The sequence below is a fragment of the Chelonoidis abingdonii genome, chromosome 11 (genome assembly GCF_003597395.2).
Source record: "Chelonoidis abingdonii isolate Lonesome George chromosome 11, CheloAbing_2.0, whole genome shotgun sequence".
NCBI classification, from domain to species: Eukaryota; Metazoa; Chordata; order Testudines; family Testudinidae; genus Chelonoidis; species Chelonoidis abingdonii.
In genome coordinates this window covers 49,654,844-49,663,602 of record NC_133779.1, presented here as the reverse complement: position 1 = coordinate 49,663,602, position 8,759 = coordinate 49,654,844, and the positions used below count along the sequence as shown (strand labels likewise).

The following is an 8,759-nucleotide window of genomic DNA, read 5'->3' as shown; positions in this document are numbered from 1 at the left end:
TTGCCCAGGACAGCGCTGGCACCGGGGCTGCAGGGTATTGCGTAGGCAGGCGATGCTGGGGGCGGGAGGCTGGCGGGGAGGCGCTGCGCAGCGGCTGAGGAGGGTTGCAATGAAGTCAGGTGCCTGTTGGCACGTGCACGGGGCCGCAGCGGTTTCTGTCCAGCCCCAGGGCTGGCGCCGCGCGCCCGACTCCTCCCCATCAAGCCCACACCCGCCTCCACAGGGCGCGCAAGCGCAATGTGGCGGGTGGTGGCGCAGCGCTGTGATTGGCTCCGGGCCGGAGGTGGGCGGTGCCCATGTCTCGTGTCCCTGGGAAAGACGTCCGGGCGGAAACCCGGCGGGCGGAGGGTTTGGAGTGGTGCACCCCCCCCCCCCGGACGGGCGAGCGAGCGAGCGAGCGCGAGCGACGTGCAGGAGGCGGCGGCGCGGCGAGAGGGTCTCGGAGCCCAGAGCGGCCTCCGCCAGACACCCGCCCCTAGGCGGGGACCCCGAGCGCGGGGATGGAGCTGGCCACGGGTAACTTACCGCGTCCGCTGCCGCGCCCCCAGCCTCCGGTCCCCCGCTCCGGGTCTCCCCGCCACGCCCCCTGCCGGGACCCCTCAGTGGCTCTTCCCACCCTCCCGCAGAGCCCCTCTCCGGGTCCCCCCTCGGGTCCGCTTCCGCGCCCCCCCTTCGGCCCCCTCCCTCCAGGTCCCTCCTCAATGGCTCTTTCCTAGTCCCCCCGCCGCGCCTCAATTCCCCTCCCCGGTCCCCCGTCCGGCCCGCGCCGCGCCCCCTGCGGGTCAACCTGCCGAGCCCCCCCCCGTGCTCTTCCTTATCCGTCCCTCCCGCAGCTCACCTCAATGCCCCCTCCGGTGCCCTGCCGCTCCGGTCGCGCTGCGACCCCCTTTATGGCTGTTCCCGGTTCCCCCCCGGTCCCCCCCACTCTGAGCCCCCCTCAATGCCTCTTTTGGCTCTGATGCTGCGCCCCCCTCTTCGGTCCCCGTTCCGGGTCCCCTGCCCAGCTCCCCTCAATGGCTCTCCACTGCCCTTGCCGAGCCCCTCCTCTGGGTGCTCTCTCCGAGCCCTATGTGTAAGCTCTCCCTGTCAACCCCTCGCAGGTCTCTGACTCAGCCCCTCCTCCGTTCTCACCCTTAGCTCCATTCCCGCGACCCCCTGCCTCGTCTCCCCGCCCCCGGCCCCCATAGCCCTTTGCGCGAACCCCCGGCTTCAGCCCCTTCCAGGACTCCCTACTCCCCTGTCTTCCCCCTCATCCCTTCCTGAGAGCACTCCTCCCTACTCCCCTTTTCTCCCTTCCCTGCCCCCGCGGCCTTATTCCCCAATATCCCACCTTAGGTGACCAAACAGCAAGTGTGGAAAATTGGGACAAGGGGTTGGGGGTAATAGGGGCCTATAGAAGAAAATACTCCAACTATTGGACTGTCCCTATAAAATAGGGACATCTGGTCACCCTGTCCCACCTCTGCCCCTGCCCCATCACTCTCAGCTGTTCCCCACAGTGCCCACAAGCAGTCCAGCTGGTTACGCAGCCCTAAGAAAGGTCCCTGCTTGCTTGCCCTCACTCACTCTGCTCCAACTCTCCTTTTCCGCCTCGCACCTCTCCCCTCTCACTACCGCTTCCTCCATCTTTCCCCTTTACTCCGTTGCTTCAGCGCCAGGCAGGGGCCAACTCTCCCTCTCCTCCTCCCCCTTTCTTGCTGATGATTTTTCCCTTCTGGAGTTTTATTTTTCTGTGTTATCTCCTTGATTCTTATAATTTTTCAATACACTTAAGAGTGACTTTGTTGGACAAACAGCTGCAGGTAGTGTTTTCTTTGTGGACTCTCTCCTGTGATAAGCAGTTAGGGACCTATGTGTCTGGTGCCTCAATGCAAGGTTTAATTTGTTTAATTGGTCTCACTAAACTTTCTCTCTTAGGCTAGTCAGCTCTGATAAATGAGGTTGAAGTTGGGTAACATCTTCCTTAGGCTACACTGGTCACAATGTCATTAGTTTTGAGACAGCTTTATCTTAAGTGCTGTTATTGTGTCCTCGGAGGGTTGTTTTGGTTTTCTAATACAGTGTTCTTTCAGTCTTGGTATGAAAGGGTGATGAGCTGCCCTCTTGTTTTTAGAATGCTATACAAGTGCTAAGTTAGTATTTGGTGAAGGGGTGTGTGTGTGTGTAACACAAACCTGTTATCTTGAAGTTGCAGTGCGAACAGAAACTTTAGGAGATGCTGATGACTAAGTAAAGGCTGCTAGATTTCCTGTGTCTGTAATTCATAGGTTAACGGTGTGGATAGGGGTGAACATAATGGGGATTCCTAGCCCTGTCTATTTACTACTCTTGTGTATTTTTAGACTGGCTGCCCTCAGTGGCTCACAGCAGTTAAAGATGGAAAAGCTAGATTATACCATCAAGTCCAACCCTGTTTACTGCACCTGATATGCGTCCACAGCGTTATAGGTGAATTATCATGCATTCCCCTATATCTGCATCATTGGTTCTTCTCTTGAATTCAAAAGAAAAATGGGTGTTTACTCCCAGTGTTTACTCACAATGTAAAGTCTTTTACTTTCAGTCCTGTTTATCTCTTGATCTTTTGACTAATTCTAATGCAGTAAAGAGTTTGTCACATGCCCTCAGCCGGGGACTTTGCACTGCCCTGGCAGGGAGATGTATCATAAGCATTAGAAACTTTGATGAAGTCCATCAGTAAGTACTGGCACCCTCGGCATACTAGGCCTTTCACGAACAAAGATGCAGGTGAGGTTCCTGCCCTGAGAACATTAATGATGACACCAGGGATATGTTACTTATGTTAAGGCCTGAGGTAGAAAAGAAATACACCTCTACCCTGATATAAGGCTGCCCTGATATAACACAAATTTGGATATAATGCGGTAAAGCTGCGCTCTGGGGGGGTGGGGCTGCGCACTCCGGCTGATCCAAGCAAGTTCGATATAACGCGGTTTCACGTATAATGCAGTAAGATTTTTTGGCTCCTGAGGACAGTGTTATATTGAGGTGTATGCACTTGAACATCTTTATTTTTCATAAAGATAAAGTGGGAGCAAACTTCTAGCAACCTTAATTAATGGGTTTCCTCCCAAATACTACCCAAGCGAACTTTAAATAAATAAATCAAACCTTCATGTTTACACTCTGCAAAATACTTCCTAATTGGGGCATACCCTGAAATAGCCCAAGATTCTACTGTAATAGTTTGTCCTGCCAGAAACGCTAGTGCATATGTTAATTCTAATGGAAGTCAATAGCTGCATAAATGCTTGTGTCAGAAGTCAGTGTTTTCTAACTTGGTCTTGACTTGGTCTTGCAAAGAGCTCCACTTAGCCAGACTCAGGGCTGGTCTACACTACGGGGTAAAATCGATTTTAGATACACAATTTCAGCTACGTGAATAACGTAGCTGAAGTCGAATATCTAAAATCGATTTACTCACCCGTCCTCACCACGCGGGATCGATGTCCGCGGCTCGCCATGTCGATTCCGGAACTCCGTTGGGGTTGGTGGAGTTCCGGAATCGATATAAGCGCGCTCAGGGATCGATATATCCCGTCTAGATTAGACGCGATATATCGATCCCCGAGCAATCGATTTTAACGCGCCGATACGGCGCGTAGTCTAGACGTGGCCTCATAGTGAAGTCAGTGGGGCTCTGTGCAGGCAGAGTGGTCTGTCTACTTGTGCAAAACATTGCAGGATCAGGGTCAAAGTAGTTTAATAAAGAACACTAAGGATCTGACCTTGAGTGGTGCTGAGCAATCTCAGTTCCCATGATGGTCAGTGGAAGTTCTTCAGCACCTTGCAGGTTTAGATTCTTGAACAGAATAATCAACTTTTATTTTCTGCCGGTAGCTGCCAAGTCAAACAAGATGTCATTTTGTTTTATGGTCCTATAGATATGAAATAATATATACTTTTTTGCACAATTATATTAATATTAGAGAAAAGATCGAGAGGGGATAAAGCCACTATTAGAAGTCCAAGAGCGTTGTTCATTTCTCATTTGGTATTTGTCATGAATAATAAATACTACTTTTGAATTACAGTGGCACTCACAGGGCACAATGGTTCTCCATTGTGCTAGGCACCCATTGCACTTCTAGATCCTGTCCCAAGGAGCTCATATCTAAGATAAAATCCAGGTGGGTGAGTGAGGATAAGGGCAACTGTGACAGGAAGTAGTGCAGAACTTGCAGGTTTGAGGGTTGCTTTTTAATGATAAACAAGCGGGACAGTGATGTCACTTGTTCCTTCTGGCCACCTACCTCATCGTTAGGTTATTAAAATATTTTCACTTGCAAGAGAGTAATAACTAATCATTTTAATTTGGTTAGCTACTCTGATGTGAACCAAATAGGATTAATGTTAACAAACTAGAAATCTACATGGCTTGCAAATGCCGTCTTTGTATGTAAATACTACTTTCTGATATAAATCAGAATGGACTATGCTATCATCCTGCCGGGTCACACGAAGGATTTAGTTTTATTAGAAGCCTATTGTCTGTCATGTGCCTGCTATTTTTAATGGTGCCAAATACAAGATAGAGATGCATCCTGCTGATAACTGTTGGGAAGCAAGGCTTTATTTTGCTGTGCAGCATGCGCTTTGTGTGCGTGAGTATACAGGCTAGAAGAAATTCATTGCCTTGAAGCGAGCGTAGTGAGGCAGTGACAGGTTTAAAAACAAGACTTGAGTTTACAAATCCTAATCTGAGAAAAGGGACTCTCTTGCCTTGATAATTAAAGGTTACCTCACTGCGGAACAGTAGATTCTGTGTGCTTTCACTGTGGGTGAGAAGGCTCATGACTCACCGACTTCAAGTATTGAGCAGCTTGGACAAACCCATTCTTAAGGGAAACAGTCCTTGCATTGATGTTCGATAGTGGGAGTCGCTATGTAAGGAATGTAATAACGGGACAGGTATTCTGTATGGTTTCAGGAGGCAGTGTTGTCTAGTGATTACACTATGGACACAGGACTCTGATATCTGCCACTGAGTTGCTGTGACAATTTATCTGTCTGTAAAATGGGAATAATACTTAAGCATTCCTGAGTGTTCAGGTGTAGGAGCGAAACCTTTCCTTTTGCTTTTGTTTGGTGATGAGCTCCTGTGTCCTAATAACAAATGCTACCACAGGTTAGCAAAAATGGCAGCCTTTGCTCGAGAGATATCTAATGGTGAAAAAGGAGTGTTTTGCTAATGAAAAATAAGATGTACTGGCAAAGTAGTTGAGTGGCAGCTGGAACAGCTGTTACCTTTGCATCTCCCTTTGCAGAATACCAGATTTGAAGAATTTTTTTAAAAACGTCTATCCATTTTTATGCACTAAAAACGTCAATTTATACTGGGAGTGGGTGAATTCAGCTGGTAGTGTATTTAAATTGATACATTTTAAAGGTAAATCCAAGGAAGAAATCTGTTATGCATGCACATCTTTAAGGGCTTGTTCCCTTCCTTCCTGTCTTCTGGTTGATCCTGCCATGAAGTCATAGACTCTATTTACAGTTTCCCCATCATTGCCATAGCACCAGACTGTGCTGCTGCAAAAAACAGTGTTATAACTTCATTGCAGGACTGAGCAACAAGAAACACTATACTGTGTGGTGGGGAGAGTTATATGAGCACAAGGAGTCAATTATAGAAATGAGGGTTGAGAACCTTTTAGGTCCCTTCTAGCTCATCCCCTAATCAGCACGGGATTGAGCCCTGTAATATGTTTTCTGATGCATTGTCCAGTCCTCTTGCTTTGGGAGACTGCTCCATAGTTTAATGAACTTCCAGATACTCAGAATTAACTTTCGTTTGTTTAACTTCATCCTGTTTATCTGTAACTATATCCATCCTCCTAAACTACTTTCCCACCAATGGATGAAATCGTAACTTTGTTGAAATAAATTGAATCAGGATTTCACCATTTGTGTTTTATGCATGTGAAATTCCTCCAAACTTAATATAAGTGTTTGCAGGTATGAGTGGGTTATATTTAGGTCTATAAACTTTCCTTGGGACTTGGTCTCTCCAGCACCTTAATTTTTGTTACTCTTCTCCAGAGTTTGCTTTCTTTCTGATGAGCGCACTTAAAGCTCCGGGGTATCCCAGAGCAATATCTAATCTTCGCTCCCCGACATGATGCTTTTGCAGTCTAAAATGGCATTGCTGTCTTTTTTGGTCAGTATTGCAAAAAGAGATGCTGAATATCAGGCAAGTAAATATCTTTGCCTAAATGGTTTTTTCCTCAAGTATCACAGCTGTAAAAGTTTCTTAAACAGGTTGACCATAAGTTACTCTTCAATATGTCCGGTAAGCTGTGTGAAAACCGAGAAATATCTATACTGTCCAGAAATTTACTAAATCAAAGATAGTATATGTAAGAATCAGTGCCTAGTAGTATAGTTAAATCTCTTATGGCCTTATTTTCAGAGGTGCTGAGTGCACTCAGCTTCTATGGGAGGTCAGTGAGAACTGAGACAGCTCAATAGTTTTGAGAATTGGGCCACTAAGTATTTCCAGCCTAAACCCTGACTTTTATGCAGGCGCAGTTTTCTCAAACTTTCTATCCGTGCAGATAGCCAATAAGAAAACTACTTGTGTTTGTTTATATTAGATAAGTGCCTACTACTTGGCTGAAGTGGGGGAAAGATTCTAACTTGATTCAGTAGGTATTATAATTACTTTAATGATCTGTAATGTAACTGCGTGGCTAAGAAACAGTGTTACAGTTGCATAGGGGTCATTCACACAGTGTTTGGCGCCTTTGAAGCTCACTGGCTCTGGCACTGTAAGAACATGTGAGTCTGTATTTACCAATGCTTAGAAATGTAATGAGAGCATACATTGCTTAAACTGTTCTTGGAAGTGTAATGTTTTTAAAGTCTTTTTTTTCATGCTTTTACGGTGTTTTCTTTTTGTCAAATTCTAGCATAAAAAAGGCTTAATTGTGTAAAACTTCCATTTCACACCTCATTTCTGCGTTGTCTTCCCATTGCCAGCACAGCCCTTCGCTCTCGTGAGGAGGTTAAATGCAACCCTGTGAATGTTACAGTATAGGGGTCTTTGGGACAAAACTTTACAATCCAGATTTCTGTCTGCTTTGCATGGATATTAAAGATCCGACAGCAGTCTTCATAAGAGCCCCCGTTTACTCTGGGTACCTCAGGCCAACCATTCCTCCTCCCTTAAGTTGTGCAGCCTCCTGTAGACTGTTATGACTGACTGCCATCATTTCCCCTACAGGTGACTGCATTACACATCTACTGTACTGTGGCCTGCTTTGTGCAGGAGGTCAGACTAGATGACCATATTGGTCCCTTCTGACCTATGAGTCTATAACGCTGTCCTCGGGAGCCACAGGATGAATGGTGCTAAATAATACTGTTGAAACTTAGATGGACACAAGTATTGTTTGAAAATTAGTCACTGAACACACACAGTTCACTGCTCTTAGTATGAACCACTGTACTTCAATAATAATACATATTAACATAATGTATACTTAAGTTCAGTCCTTGCTGCGTTTTTGGTCAGTTACTCTGTCTTGGCGGTGCTCTGAAACTGAAAGCTAGAGGTTTTTAATTTAACCTGAGAGAGAGACCCTTTGGAACTAATACGTGAAACTAAGGGTGAAGTCAGTCATGCATTTACTAGATAGTGGTGATGTGGGTAGGACCTCAGTGTTGTTCAGACAGCCTCCTTTCTGTCTAGAGACTCTTCGCATTTCATACTTCTTTGAGGTTTAACCTCTAGACTCTTTCAAACCCAGCTGGATTTGAAACATTTTATGCTATCAGCCTTAATGTTGAAATTGGTTAGGTCATATTTTAATTTTAGCACAAAAATACAATTAATTAGGAAGATGCAACTTACCAAAAGTGTAATTGCTGCTTTTTTACAAAAGTTAAAACTTTCTTAATTTAGACAGGGGGGACACCTCTGTTTCAAAATGTTTTGAAACTACTTACTTTCAGCATTGTTACTATTTTTGCTTAGCAGCTGCTTTTTGTAATATGCTTGTAGCTTTTGGACCCAAGATATTCAGTTAAAAATGTCTTGCCTCCTGTGTCTGAAAACCCCACTTGGGGGGAGAATACAATTTGCTATCCTGCAGTGGGTCACCTCATGACAAACAATCGTCATTCAAGTTGAAACTCAATACATTTTGGCTTTTTGGATGTCTCAAACTGGGACAGATCTTCACTTGGGCGATCTGAACTGATGAGTTTTTGACGGTGAGAGGAGAATAGGTATCCTTCCTCAAGGCTGCCCAATAACCAGGAAGTATGTGTATGTTTTCTTTTTATACAATGCTAAACACATAGTCAGCACTTAGCAAATATAATAAAGGTGTTGGATCACATCAGGCTCATTGTGTTTGCAGTCTCTGCATTGTTGCTAGTCTTGCTTTGGTGTGTGTTGGCTATTTTAGAGTGCATTAGACACCTAACCGACATTGCATATGTCTGATCAGCAGTATGCTTGGGAAGGAAGAGAGGTGTCTAAAACCCAAATGTGACACAAGTTAGAAACCACCCTGAAAGATTTCGTGTTTTGGATCGCGTGTGTCTGGAACAAGGCCAATTGTGTAGTTTGCTTTGCGAATAGCTATTCTGATAAGGAGCAGGGTTTGGTCAGTACAGGTGTTGGACTGCTTAACACACGGGAGTCTTTCCTGCCTAGCCTCAGGATTTTATCATGAATATTCCATTCAGGAAGGTTTTCAGTGCAAGTGTAGGGAGGCCATATTTATAGG

General features: G+C 45.8%; 1 protein-coding gene across 1 annotated transcript in view; it reads left to right on the top strand.

Annotated features, from left to right (window-relative positions):
- The first annotated feature begins 375 nt into the window (after positions 1-375).
- OTUD7B (OTU deubiquitinase 7B) overlaps positions 376-8,759 on the top strand; it is a 71,964-nt gene continuing 63,580 nt past the window's right edge. The window contains exon 1 of the mRNA XM_032792208.2: positions 376-516. The gene's annotated coding sequence lies outside the window, so the exon portion shown is untranslated. The remainder of the gene's footprint in view (positions 517-8,759) is intronic.